The sequence below is a fragment of the Cnephaeus nilssonii genome, assembly GCF_951640355.1.
Source record: "Cnephaeus nilssonii genome assembly, chromosome: 21".
Taxonomy (NCBI): Eukaryota; Metazoa; Chordata; class Mammalia; order Chiroptera; family Vespertilionidae; genus Cnephaeus; species Cnephaeus nilssonii.
The window spans coordinates 19,248,802-19,264,137 of NC_137092.1; the positions used below are offsets into that span (position 1 = coordinate 19,248,802).

The following is a 15,336-nucleotide window of genomic DNA, read 5'->3' on the forward strand; positions in this document are numbered from 1 at the left end:
GCAGGGCTTAGCGCTCTCCTGTTCAATCCCGTACTTAGGTTATTTTTCTCTCCAATCTCCCGAGTCCCACATGACCGACTAACAAGGGAGCGTTTCCTGAGCTCATGACACCGTGAAAGAGACACAGAAGAGAGTTCGTCTTCTTTGCGGAGGACTGGGCATTAATGAAAGTATGGAAACCAGGTTTACGAGCAAGAAAACAACCGCTCCCAACTCAGAATTCTCTAACAACTCCGTACCGCTGCTGTGGCGCCCCCGGGGGCGGTTCCGGAGGGCCGCGAGCCCCTCTCGCCCCTTCCCGGGTGCCCCCTCTAACAGCCCAGGTCCTGGGGGTCCTCAAGCCCCCCGCCCCGGCCGCACCGTGGCCTGGCCGGGCCCCGCGCGCCGCCGCCGCCGCCGCCGCCCTCGGGAGCGCGCGCGCCGCTCCCGACGGGCCGACGTGCGCGCCCCCGATGCACCTCCTCCGCGGCCCGCACCCTCCTCGCCTCTTCCTGCCAGCGGCCTCTCCCCCTCCCTCTCGCTCCCTCCGCCCTCCCGCGGCTCCGGCTGCCGCGGAGTGAACGGGACCGGCCCGGCCGCAGAGCGCGGGCGGCGGCGGGGACGCGGCGCCTGGCAGAGTTGTGGCGGCCCTGCCCGCGGAGACGTGAGGAGGTGAGGCGGTCGCGGTTGCCTGAGGGGCCGGCGGGCGGCCAGGGGCGGCGGGCCGGGCGCGGGTGTTGGCGCCCGGGCTGCGCTGAGGGAGGAGGGTCGAGGAGGGGGCCAGGCCGGGCCGCGTTGCGAGTGGACCTCGGGAGGAGGGCACGGGGCGCGCGTTCGGGACGGCCGGTCGCCGCCCGGACTCCGAGGTTCTCCGGGGTGGCGGCTCCTCGCGGCCGGGGCGGGCGGCCGGGGTGGGCGCCCCTCACCTGGGGACGGGTGGCAAGTGGGGCGCTCGGCCCCGGCCGTGCCCTCCTGACATTGCCTTCGCCTCCGCTGTGGCCGCCGCCGGGGTCGCAGCCGCGGAAGCCCCGCGACCTCCGGGGAGGGTGTTTTCTTGCCCACACTCGGGTTTCTTTCCGTTCGCGACCGGGTCGCGCCCTCGCACTCCCCCGTCTCCGCCCGGCACTCGCTCGGCTCGGCTGTGGAGTCCTGTGGTTTCGCCGTGTGGGACGGGCTGCGTCCTGGGCAGATCTCTGCCTGCACAGCGTGCCCCGCGCCGAGTTGACCGCCTGGCCGCGACTGCCCCCGTCCAGGTCGTGGGTGCTGAGTCCCGAGAGTCGACGGAGTCCAAGTTGCTGAGACGGGCTAGGACCTCGCACTGGCCGGCCACGGTGCAGGGCTGGGCAGCGGTGCGTCAGCATGTGGACAGGGACCACCGGCCGGGCGGGTGGCCGGGCGCTAGGGGACTGGGCTGACTGGGTTTGTGACCCCAGGTGCTTGTGCATGCCCCTGCTACCTCTCAGGTAGGCTTATCTTGGAAAACGTACCCCCCAATTTAGGTGGTCAGCGGCAGAGTTGAGGGTTTCATGGAAGTGAAGGGAACCGCCAATCTCACGTAGGGAGAACTTTTGCTTGCTTGACAGATTTCAGTGCTGTTTGGAAACTGATCTCAAGGCCTGCAATGTTTAATACATGTACATTTCCTTGTGCACACGTGGTGGGAGGAGGTACGTGGTTGCTTGTTACGATTCTGAAAACGCAGTTTCATGAAAACCTTCTGACGTTTCTCCGACTTGTGTTTATATTTGGTTTCTGCTGTACTTCCAAAGATATCCAGTACGAGGACATCAGGAGATACAAACATGAAGTCTGCTTGTGGTCAAATTGGGAGTGGATTTTGCCCATGGAAAATATTGGCCCACAAGCTGGTAGCCCTGGAAAACTGGCCTGTGGTTCATTATCTCAATAGAGAGTCCCATCTGAAACTGATGATGAAATTGCAAAGGGGAAAGACAAGATGAAGTTCATGTATACATTATCATAAAATTGTATGAAGTGCTCACCTACTTGGGGAGTTAGTTGGAACTCTGAGTTAGACTGGTATTTGTATTAAATTCAAAATGGGCTCTTTTAAAAAATATATTTTTTATTTATTTCAGAAAGGAAGGGAGAGGGAGAGAGTGAGAAACATAAATGTTGAGAGAATCATTGATGGGCTGCCTCCTGCACGCACCATACAAGGGGATCCAGCCCATAACCTGGGCATGTGCTCTGACCCAGAATCGAACTGTGACCTCCAGGTTCTTAGGTCAAGGCTCAACCACTGAGCCACGCCAGCTGTGCTGTGCTCTTATGTGTTAATAAGTCATCTGGAGAGAATTGGATGTCATTGGGCAGTGATTATATGTGAACATATTATAGAGCCTACTTTGTATGCTAGAAAGCTAGAAACAGGTAGTAGGTCCCAATATTACTGGGGCATATAGTGAATAGACCTAAAAAGATGTGACTATACATGTATGAAGCTCTTTTGGGGCCTGAGTTATTTGATGCCAGTTTGTATATATTATAGTTGAGGTAGTCTGAGAATTGTTATTCCTTTGCTACTTGTTTCATGATTCATATTTTCTTTTCACTTTAATAGTTATTATGATGTTTTTTATTTGAATGACAGATTTTTATTAGGCACGTGAAGCAGGAGTTTTCATATTTATCAGCTCATTGATTCTAAATTTATGACTTCTAAAATTTGCACTTAAAAATTATTTTTGCCTTAACCCATACTGAATTTGTTGAATTATTGTATATTTATTTGAACTCAGATGATACAGCATTAAAGCTGAAAGCATTTTTAGCCATTCTTTTGGAGTAGTCAAAAGAAGGAATTCTGTTGTGCTAAGTAAAAATATTATGAGTGGGAGATAGCCAGGCTTGTAGAGATTAACTTTGAAGACAGAAGTAGCAAACATTTTTTTGTATTGAGGGTCTGCATTCTAGCTTGCCATTGTCTTGAAGTGGTGTGGGGATGATTATGGCTGGATAAGGGTGTTTGGAGAATGAAATAGATACTGAGCCTATCGGATTCCCAGGATCAGAGTTTTTTGCTATGTCCCACAAATGTTTTTATTTTTTAAAGAAAGATATTTTTATTGATTTAAGAGAGGAAAGGAGAAGGAGAGAGAGCTAGAAACATCAGTGATGAGAGAGAATCATTGATTGGCTGCCTCCTGCATTCCCCGCACTTGGGATTGAGCCCACAACCCAGGCATGTGCCCTGACCAGGAATCAAACCATACCTCCTGGTTCATAGGTCGACGCTCAACCACTGAGCCATGAAGGCCGGGCAACATACTCAATTTTTAAGGAAAGCATTGATATTCTCAGCATGGAGACTTGATTTGACTCTTGGCTTTTCAGAGTAGGGAGTGATTTTCACTTTATGGTCAATGGACCCTAATAAGAAAGAGTTAATGGAATTAAGAAGAACTTGTATCTCAACATTCTCCTTTTCATACTTCATTTATTTTCCATATTGGACTCATTCAGCAGATAGGATGCCATCATTGTTTGAGTATAGCAAGTTTGTGCTCATGCTGACTCCTTTCTGACATTTTGGGGGGGATTTTTTGGTGTAATTTTTGGGGATTTTCCTTGGAAACTTTTAGGCATATATTCAGTTGACTTAGAGTTAGATTTGAAATTCTGAGCCTATATTTGAAATTCTGAGCCTTCTTGTTTTCTAAATAGTCTTAAAAATAGAAAACACAATTATTTATAAACACTAATGAAAAATCTGGTTACAGATTTTGTTGTGATAGACATAGTACAGCCAGAAATATATTCAAGAAACTTCTCCTCTCTTTACCCAGTTTAGAAAGCTTAAATAAGAAGTAAGAAAATAAGAAAGTAATTTTTTGAATAAAAGCCTGGTTTTCCCAGACTACGAAGTCTAACAACTGTTTGCTGTGGTATTTTCCCCCTTGCCTATTCTAAATTCAGTAAGTGCTACATGTCTCTAGTCCATGGCAAAAACTTAATTCCAGTAGGGAATTCTTAGTGATGGAGGTCTCATTGAGGGATGCAAGCTTATGCTGGGGAATTTGGCTTGGAAATGTTAAGTATGAAAACTTACTTTTTTACAATACTGTTATTCTCTGTACCCAGGTTCTCAGAGGGGTGAGGGAGTGGCACAAGCATCACAATATTTGGATTTTTGTTTTCAAACTGTAGGTTTTCTCTTCCTTTCCTCCTCTTCCCTCAACCCTTTGCTAAATGAGCCTTTGCTACTTGTGGGAATATGTTGTGTCCCTCAGGTGTGTGGGGGTGAACAAAGGCTGAGAATCTTGGTCCTTTGCTGATACTTCCTAAGCCAAATTTCCACTCCCTGTAATTTGCCTCTGTTACTTTCATTTTTGCAGAGAAATACAAATTGTGGTGAAGAGACTACATATGTACCCAAGAGTAAGCTTTATTGCATTGTGTAGTACATGTAGAAGAGACTAGGTGATTGTTTAGCTGAATATTTATTAAATTGTTTTGATTGTGACTTACAGTAAGAAATACATATACCCTGATTCAACACATGCACACAAAGTTGAAAGAAAAGTTTGGCAAAACAATACTTACCTTTTTAGGACCTTGCTAGAGCTGTCTCATCAAGGCAGTTATGCATTTCTCTTCCCACTTAGCTCCATGTTCAGTGACATCATGTTGGTAGCTTGCAATCAGCCATGGTGGCAGTATTTACACCAGGGGAATCAGCACATGGTATATTTCAGGGCTTTTTCCACTCTATATAGCCACTGTTAAACATTTATAGCACTCTACTGTCTACAACACACTTTGATATTTTCTATTTAATTTTACTTAAAAAAATCTGGGTTTTGACCCCTAAATTTGTTTTACAGCCAGTTGATGTAACAGCTTACAGTGGTTTAGTCCACCTCTTTACTTTGCAGATATACACGGTAAAAGACTAAAGTTGAAGGTCATATAGCTAGTTGTTAGCAAAGCCAGGTCTCTGGATTCCTAATCTGGGGTTGTTTCTAGTGGACTTCACTTCTATCTTAACCCAAGCTGTTCATGTAGCTCAGTTGGAGGGCCTCATACTAGTATGTGCAAGACACTGCATTAAGCACTTTGAATAGAGATGCATAAGTCATGAACCTGGACCCTGAGGCCTTTGTGCTCTTGTGGGGGATTAAATATGGAAGCAAAGATAATGTAAGGCAGAAAGTATTGTGTAGTAAAGAAATATAGATAAAGTAATACATGAGTTTAGTGAGAGGAGGGAGAGATTACTTTTAGTTGAAGGACAAAGGAAATGGTGACTTTTACACCATGCTTTGAAGAATGGGTAGGATTTGGACATGTTGAAATAAGATAAATAGTATAGAGAGAAAGGCCTTTCTGGGCCAGGTGATCAAAAGGCATAAAGGGAAAGAGGTAGGCAAGAAAGAGTCAGCACCAGATGTGTGTGAGTGCCAGTGCCCCTTTCTGCTTTTCAGTTTACCTTTCATTTTTGTTTCTGGAGTCACCCAGTACTTCATTTTTTCTTGTTGTTAATCTTTACCCAAGGATATTTTTTTCATTGATTTTTAGAGAGAGTGGGAGAGAAAAACATTGAAGTGAGAGAGACGCTTGGTTGCCTCCTGCATGCACCCTGACCAGGGATGGGGAATCAAGCCACAACCGGTACATGCCCTTGACTGGAATTGAACCCGGTACCCTTCAGTCCACAGGCTGATGCTCTATCCACTGAGCCAAACCAGCTAGGACCACCCAGTATTTCTTAATATTAAATAAACTTTATATGCTGTGCTCCTGATTAGAATATGACCCAGAGAACACTTAGGTATCTATTCTTAGAGTAAAAGCTAAAGGGAAAAGTATGTGTTAGGGAAACAACCTTAAGTTTACAGTCCTAAAATTGTTGCAAAGGGGAAATTATTTTTTTTTGTAAGGAGATACCATTATTTTTTGTTTTGCCAAATAGACAGCATCAAATTGGCTGTAGCAGAGCAGGAAACTGTTTTGAAAATCTTTTCAAAGTGCCCTCTAAAACGTGTTTTCTAAATAACTGGGACTTAATTTTTGGAGGCAGGTCTGGTTCGGACAGAAAGGCAGTTTATACAGATGCTCAGCTGAGCTGACTAGCTTTCAGAATTTAGGGCAGCAAGACCGGGTATTTCATACCACAGCCAGCTGTGGGAGGGATTGATAGATTTGTTTCAATAAAAGAAGTTCCTTGGATTTCAGCATTTATGTGTGTGACAGCCTGTATGACAGGATGTTTTGAAGTCTTAGATGGAGCTTGCCTTGTTCCACAGTGGAATTAGGTGCCTGGAAATGAAGATAAATGGCCTCAAGTTGTTTCTGTTAATCAAATTGAGGCACTGGTGGCAGTTCTCAAGGTTTTCTGTCTGCTGATGATTTCACACTTATTGCTTCTAATTAAAATGATGTACAGTCAATATGAAGAAGCTTTATTTCTCTTTGACCCACTAGTTCTATAAAGGTAAAAGCACTTTCAGACTGTTGCCCAGGTAACAACACATACAGAGACTGTTGGAAGTGTGTGGAAAATTTTGGTAATCTTGGTAATGAAGTTGCTATAGTAAATAGCTACTTGGTTTGTAAAAAAAAGAAGAAAAAAGCCAGTTGACTTCTGAATGGTCAACAAAGACTCTTCAGGATGAGCTTTGGTTCCATAATAAATATGAATAGTGTCTTGTCCATACTGTGTTCCTCATTTGTTTAAGCTTCTGATACATACAGTATATATATTGTCCTGTCCTTTTAGGAGATTTCAGCAGTTCCATCTGAACTGCTCCACAAGACAGCACACCCCAAGTAGCATGATAAAAGTTCAGATGCAGCCTGCCTGATACCTCCCACCAGTTGAGTGGACTAGCTAATCATGTCAGCACAGTCTTTTTTTTTTTATTGTTTTTTTTTTTTTTTGGGGGGGGGGTGGACAGGGAGGAAGACGTGTTAGGCTTTACAAATTGAGTTTATTAGAATCCTTCCAAATTTTCTACCATCATTTTTTTGTGTGGTACAAAATGTGATGTTGATGTCCTTAACTTAAACTATGCAAACATTTTTTAAAGATATACACATACACATAGATGTGTACACAGACACAGACACCCCCATTAGTTGTTGGAATTTGTGGTGAAAATACAGTCTACCTGGCAAGTATCTAAAAACAAATGTCTAGCTCTTTGAAGACTGTCATGTTAAATAGTCTCAAATATGAAAGTAATGCATACCCAAAGGGATTTTTTATATGCCAAATTTCCAAGAAAGGGGCACATTTTAAAAGGCAAGTGTAGAACTCATTCACTGAAGGATTTCTCAGCCTCTCCTCTACCCCAAGTATACACTTGTATTCTGCCCTCATTATTAGCAGTAATACAAATTGCAGGACTTTAAAATCAGACTTCCATCACAGAGGATGCAAATAACAAACACTATTTTTAGAAAAAAATATAAAGCTGTGGTTTTCAGTTTTTAAGGTTTAAGAGACAAATAACACTAGTTTTGATAAACCATGTAGAGTATTTATTCCGTGCTTCAAGATGTGGTTGTCATTTTGAGGCCCTCTGCTAAGAGCATTATGTAAATGCAAACGGTTGTTCAAGTGGTAATTAGGTATTTGCTTGAGTAGTTTGTTTCTCTGTAGTAAATTTATCTTGGTATGACACTTTGAATAGATTATATGTTAGTGAAACGTCAGCCATTAAAGGGAGCCTTTACATATACTGGCAACAGTTTGGTTTCTTAGATTATTTTACTGTAATTTTGTTATTTCAGCAGCTATTTGCCATCATATCTCATTCATTTATTGTTTTAGTTCCACAAACCTCTTTTGTCTTGAATCGTATTTTTTCATTTTAAAACTTCCTCTCATATTTGTCCTGCTGTTAATGGCCATGTTTGGACTAATGTTTTGATTTGCCTTTGTCTTAGTCTTTTTGTGTTAACAAAGATATGTTACTGCCTATCAAATTGGTACTGAATTGTAATTCAGTTAATGTCTTCTTTCTTCCATCCATTTCCTCCTCTCAATAGTCTAGAATAGATTCTAACACTAACCTAAAGTTCCTGGTAGTTAATGGGAAAATTGGATGTTATTATTCAAATCCTAGGACCGCCTATTTGCCAGTACTAATGAACCTATAGAAATTTTATGCAAGAGTTATGCAGCTTGCCCAACCAGATTGGCTCAGTGGATAGAGCATTGGCCTGTGGATCAAAGGGTCCTGAGTTCGATTCCAGCCAAGGGCACGTACCTTGGTTGCAGGCTCCTCCCTGGCCCGGGCCCTGGACTGGCACGTGCAGGAGGCAACAGATCGATGTGTTTCTCTCACATCTATGTTTCTCTCTGTCTTTTCCTCTGTCTTCCACTCTCTCTAAAAGATCAATGGAAACATATCGTCAGGTGAGGATTAATAAAAACAAACAAAAAGTGTCAGGAATTATTCCTAGGCAAATCAAACTTATTAAAAAAAAGGTGTTATGCAGCTTAATTTTCACTAATGAATCTCGGCCTCTAGGTTTTTTTTTTCTTTTTAAATTTTGGCCTGCATTTTATATTTCTTGTCAACATTGTCAATAGTTCAATAGATGAAACAGGTTTCTCCTGTTGCATTTGGTTTCACAAACACTAAAATAGCATTTGAAGATATCAGATAGTTTTAAAAGATAATGTAATAGTAGGTTAGGGAAGCCTGTTTGTTTAGCAATTAATGTGATACTTCCCATTTTGCATATACATCTCAGTATGTTTGTATGCGAATCATAGTAGAACTTTATTATATTCCACTGAGAATTCACTTTCCTAAAGAGGAAAGTGTGTGTGTGTGTGTGTAAAGAAAAATAGTCATTGAGCTGCAAACAACTAAAAACATTTTTGATTTTGTGGAAGACAATGTAGGTAAAACAGAGGACTTCTTGATGTAGTGCTGCTATGAGATTCAGAGAGAATAAGGGATTTACCACAGGTTTTTCTTTCTTTTTTTTATTTTATATATTTTATTGATTTTTTATAGAGAGGAAGGGAGAGGGATAGAGAGTTAGAAACAGCAATGAGAGAGAAACATCGATCAGCTGCCTCCTGCACACCCCCTACTGGGGATGTGCCCGCAACCAAGGTACATGCCCTTGACCGGAATCGAACCTGGGACCCTTCAGTCCGCAGGCCGACGCTCTATCCACTGAGCCAAACCGGTCAGGGCAATGGTTCTTTTTTTAAAAAAATATATTTATTGATTTCAGAGAGGAAGGGAGAGGGAAAGAGAGATAGAAACATCAATGATGAGAAAGAACCATTGATCAGCTGCCTCCTGCACGCCCCCTATTGGGGGTCAAGCCCACAACCCAGGCATGTGCCCTTGACCGGAATCGAACCTGGGACCTTTCAGTCCACAGGCCAACGCTCTATCCACTGAGCCAAACCAGCTAGGGCTATACTGATGGTTCTTTATATGGGGATGATGATACTTGCCTTGCCTGTTTCATAGGGTGGTTATGAGGGTGAAAAAGGTAAGGTTTACAAAATAACACCTATAAATGTGCCTGGTGTTTTCATTTTACTGGATAGTTTTTGAGAAACCAAAGAAATCTTTGAACTACATAGTCTAGATTACATATATTATTTTGTAATCACTAATGGCATAAAATAAGTTAAACAAATGAGTATTTGAAAGGCTATACTGCAAAGTAGATGACATATTTTATGTGAGTCCAGAGGATCAGTGAGTAAATGCTAAAGGAAGAAAGGTTGTGGTGTATTGAGTAAAAGTGGGTTGGATGATTCCTAGTGATCTGAATTCTCTCTACAATGAGGAGCATGTGTAAATAACAATAGGTGACCTCGAAGATCCTTCCAGCATTAAGAATCTATGAATCTTTGTAATGGGTGGCTTTTCTTCTATTCTGATACCTCAGAATAGCTAGATAGACCCCAAGGTAACATTTTAATTTTAGCTGGGATTATCAACAGGCACCATTCATTAAATGTCAATTTTTTTGAACGTAGATTAAACAAATGTGGGAAAGGTATAGTTATGTATTTTTGCTCCCCCCCATAGAAAAATGTGTTTTTGAGGATGTGGTGGGTAGAACAACTTAAGAATAGATTGTCACATGTTTGTACTTAATACTTTTCTTATGAGTGTCCCTTAAATTTAGATTTCCTGAGTGTATATTTTCAGGTGAAAGTTAATATCACTATAGTATGTAAGGCCTTTTTTTATTGTATGGAGTGTTATAGCTCTATGGCTCTTTATACAGTTTGTTTCATTCTCTGACATTGTTTTATTTACATGACAAAGCATGAATTCAGTATGAGAGAAGCAGAGATAAGAGACTGTTAAGGAGCCAACATTCGTATTGGAGGAACATAAAAAAAGGGGAGTGTAGCAAGGATGGGGCAGCATAGGATGTGTCATACAGGAAAGTTTCAGAGGGTTATGCATCCTGGTTTGGGGTTTCAAGTATGGCTGCCTTGAGTATCTAAATTGACCTGCAGATTTTATGGAATACTAGACATAGTTCAGCAGAGTATTTGCTACATAACATTAGTGAGAGATTATTTGCTTATATAAGATATCAGAATTAGGGTTCTTGACCATTTGGGTATCAGCTATTTTTAGGGAGTGTGGACCAGGTCATTTTTCTGTTCTGAATGGCATTACATATGTGTCCTTATCCCCGCATTTCCCCCCACCCCTCCACTCATGCCCTCACCCCCCTGTTGTCTGTGTCCATTGGTTAGGCTTATATGCATGCATACAAGTCCTTTGGTTGATCTCTCCCCCTTACCCCCACCCTCTGAGGTTTGACGGTCTGATTGATAATTCTCTGTCTCTGGATCTGTTTTTGTTCATCAGTTTATGTTGTTCATTATATTCCATAAATGAGTGAGATCATGTGATATTTCTCTTTCTCTGACTGGCTTATTTTGCTTAGCACAGTGGTCGGCAAACCGCGGCTCGTGAGCCACAAGCGGCTCTTTGGCCCCTTGAGTGTTCTAATGCCACTTCTTCAAAATAGACTTGCCCAGGCCGAAAACCAACTTCTGCGCATGGGCCACGAAGTTTCAATCGCACTGTACATGCGCGCCCGCATGTGGTATTTTGTGGAAGAGCCACACTCAAGGGGCCAAAGAGCTGCATGTGGCTCGCGAGCCGCGGTTTGCCGGCCACTGGCTTAGCATAATGCTCTCCAGTTCCATCCATGCTGTTGCAAATGGCAAGAATTCCTTCTTTTTTTACTGCAGCATAGTATTCCATTGTGTAGATGTACCTCAGTTTTTTAATCCACTCATCTGCTGATGGGCACTTAGGCTGTTTCCAAATCTTAGCTATGGTGAATTGTGCCGCTGTGAACATAGGCGTGCATATATCCTTTCTGATTGGTGTTTCTAGTTTCCTAGAAGTGAGATCACTGAGTCAAATGGGAGTTCCATTTTTCGTTTTTTTGAGGAAACTCCATACTGTTCTCCACAGTGGCTACACCAGTCTGCATTCCCACCAGCAGTGCACAAGGGTTCCTTTTTCTCTGCATCCTTGCCAGCACTTGTCATTTGTTGATTTGTTGATGATAGCCATTCTGATAGGTGTGTGATGGTACCGCATTGTCGTTTTGATTTGCATCTTTCTGATGATTAGTGACTTTGAGCATGTTTTCATATGTCTCTTGGCCTTCCTTATGTCTTCTTTCGAAAAGTATCTATTTAAGTCCATTGCCCATTTTTTGATTGGGTTGTTTCAATTGTTGATAGGTATGTATTTGTTGCCATTTTGTTGTTCATATTTTTTATCTTTTTCTTTTTCTTCTTCTTTCGCTTCTTAAAGAATACCCTTCAACATTTCATATAATACTGGTTTGGTGGTGATGAACTCCTTTAGCTTTTTCTTGTCTGTGAAGCTCTTTATTCTGTGAAGACCTTCAATTCTAAATGATAGCTTTGCTGCATAGAGTAATCTTGGTTGTAGGTCCTTACTATTCATCACTTTGAATATTTCTTGCCACTCCCTTCTGGCCTATAGTTTCTGTTGAGAAATCTGCTGACAGTCGTATGGGCATTCCCTTGTAGGTAACTAACTGCTTTTCTCTTGCTGCTTTTAAGATTCTCTCTTTGTCTTTAGCCCTTGGCATTTTTCATTATGATGTGTTTTGGTGTGGTCCTCTTTGGGTTCCTTTTGTTTGGGACTCTCTGTGCTTCCTGGACTTGTAAGTCTATTTCTTTCACCAGGTGGGGGAAGTTTTCTGTCATAATTTCTTCAAATAGGTTTTCAATATCTTGCTCTCTCTCTTCTTTTGAATGTTGGTATGCTTGAAGTTGTTCCAGAGGCTCCTTACACTATCTTCATATTTTTGGATTCTTTTTCTTTTTGCTCTTCTGGTTGGATGTATTTTGCTTTCTCATATGTCAAATCGTTGATTTGATTCTCAAAATCCTCTACTCTATTGTTGAATCCCTGTATGTTATTCTTTATTTCAGTCAGTGTATGCTTAATTTCTGACTGGTCCTTTTCCATTTTTTTGTAGGTTTCTAGAAGATTCTTGAGTAATCTTTAACTGTGATGTTGAACTCTGTATCCTGTAGTTTGCTTTCTTCCATTTCTTTAATTTGTGACATGTTTCTTTGTCTCCACATTTTGGCTGCTTCCCTGTGTTTGCTTCTATGTCTTCTTGAGTTGGTAGAGTGGCTTATGTAGTTGGTGTTCCATAGGGCCCAGTGTCTCAGCCTCCCCAGTCACCTGAGCTGGGAGCTCTAGGTGCACCCCTTTGTGGGATGAGAGCACAGTCTTATTGTAGTTGAGACTTGATTGCTGTTGGTGTCACTGGGAGGAACTGACCTCCAGGCCAATTGGCTGTGAGGACCAGCTGCGACTACAATAAGAGAGCTGCAATGCAGGAGACAACCCTATGGAGCAGGACTTGCTTCAGTGGCGCTTTGGTGTTCGCTAAGTCTGCCCTTTGAGTGGGTCTCCTATGGATGTGTAGAATTGTAATCTGGTATGGTCTGATACTGACCACTGGGTACACTGGCTCTTGGGTCTCCATGGAGGTGCAAAATCAGCCACTGCCTGGGGCCACCCAGCAGGAACTACAGAGATATCTGTAGCTTCCTCCTATTGGTGTCGGGTTTGGAAATGCCCAGGTAAGGCCCAGCTGTGAAGCAAGGTAAGCTGGTGCTGGTGCTGGGTCTTGGGCCTTTTATTGATAGGTTTGGGGCTCCCTGACCCAGCTGCAGCTTGTTTGAGAGATTTTACCCTGAACAAGGAAAGGACATTCATATGCAAAAGCCACTGCACACACCTTGGTTGGGATTGTAAATTGGATGAGGCAGGGTCTTAGGGAATCACCTGGACGGAGCAAACAGACATGGCTGCCAGTTAGCCCTGCGATCAGGGATGTCCCAGCATAGGAACAATGATTCTTGCGAGCACCTTCATGTGGGAAAAAGCCGCCCCTGAGTTTCTGCCCTGATGCCAGACAATCCAGTTCCTCCTTGTATGTGTCTATGTTCCCCAGAGCCTTGCCCTGGTGCTGGAGCTCAGAGGAAGCGGGATCTTTTACGTTTAGTTCATGGTGCTGGCCTTTTAAGAGGAATAGCTGGGTCTCCAGCAGCCTCTGTGTCACTGAGCCCCAATCCCTACTGGTTTTTATAACCCGTAGTTCTTACTGCCCATAGGGACTTCTTTTCCCAGCTCTGGAACCCTGGGCTGGGGGTCCGGTGTGGGGCTGGACCCCTTGCTCCTTGGGCAGCATCCACAGGGATGATCTCCCTCCCAATTAAAAAAGTGACACACGTTCCATGCCTCCGCACCTCCTATCACTCTCAGTGTGCTTTCTTCTTTACTTCTCTAGTTGTAGGACTTCCATTCAGCTAGCTTTCCAGCAATTCTGGATGATGGTTGTTCTGTATTTTAGTTGTAATTTTGATGTGGTTGTGGTCGTGAGTATAGGTGTTTACCTACACCACCATCTTCAAATCTCTCCTCAGTTATACTTTTAAAGTGAATTTGTAAACTATGTTAGAACTGAATTAGATCTATCTATCAATAGCCTTATTACATTAAATATCTTAAAATGTATAATAACTAATATATAAAAATATAGGCTTTGAGCTAGATGGCAGCAAATTATTTGTTCTGCAAATTAGATTACCAGCCTGAAAAACTTTTCCAGCCTGTGTCAAGCTTGTAATTGTTATGATGGCAGTGGTTTCAAGTAGGTGGAAAAGATTGTGGTTTCTTTTCTTGTACTTGCTGTTTTCCAACCTTGTTCACTTGTTTTGGTGGCTATGTCTCTTATTGCCATCATTTTGGCCTTTTTGTGATGGGATTATTATTGATCTATTTTGTGGAGTGGAAGAACCCTAAATCTGACAGACTTACTAGCTGTGTTACTTTAGGTAAGTAATCTTACTTCTGGGTTTAAATATGTCTGTAAAATGAAAGTAATATACCTCATGACTATTAAATTTAAGAAATAAAATGAGTGTGGCTGATGTGGTTCAGTGGTTAAATGTCAATGTATGAACCAGGAGGTCACAGTTTGATTCGGGCTTGGTCCCCAGTAGGGGGCATGCAAGAGACAGCTGATCAATGATTCTCTCTCCTCATTGATGTTTTTTTTTTTTTTTAAATTTCTTTATTGATTAAGGTGTCACATATTTGTCCTCATCCCCCCATTCCCATCCCACACCCCTCCCCATGGATGCCCCAACCCTCTGTTGAACTTAAGCATTGGTTAGGCTCATATGCATGCACACAAGACCTTTGGTTGATCTCTCCCCCCTCCCCCCACCCTCCCCTATCCTCCCTCTGAGGCCCGATAGCCCGATCGATGCCTCCTTGTTTCTGGTTCTGTTCTTGTTCATCAGTCTATGTTGTTCATCATTTCCCCTAGATGAGCGAAATCATGTGTCACTAGAGATATACTTATAAGAATTGAATGTGCGACGAGCAATAATAGTTATGTTGACAGGCAAATGAATCAGTCTGTAGTGAGTTTCTTTCTGGACCAACAGTTCTTTTGAGACCCAATATCAATGTCCTCCAGTTCCCTATGAGTACATGTCGGCACTGACCCCTCAGCTCTGGATGGTGGACAAATGGTGGTAATGCAGGTCCGACTCCCTCTGGTTTGGTCTCGGCCGGACCCAGGGGCACGGCTTCACCCGGATCCAGGGGCCCACGGCCTCACCCGGACCCGGGGCCAGGCTCACCCGGATCCAGGGGCCCACGGCCTCACCCGGACCCGGGACCCAGGCTCACCCAGATCCAGGGGCCCACGGCCTCACACGGACCCGGGGTCAGGCTCACCCGGATCCAGGGGCCCACGGCCTCACCCGGACCCGGGACCCATGCCCACCCGGATCCAGGGGCCCGCGGC

General features: G+C 43.5%; 1 protein-coding gene across 3 annotated transcripts in view; it reads left to right on the forward strand.

The window, feature by feature from the left end:
* Positions 1-499: 499 nt before the first annotated feature.
* RABGAP1L (RAB GTPase activating protein 1 like) overlaps positions 500-15,336 on the forward strand; it is a 462,901-nt gene continuing 448,064 nt past the window's right edge. For all 3 annotated transcript variants that reach the window (XR_013812987.1, XM_079761776.1, XM_079761778.1), the window contains exon 1: positions 500-651. The gene's annotated coding sequence lies outside the window, so the exon portion shown is untranslated. The remainder of the gene's footprint in view (positions 652-15,336) is intronic.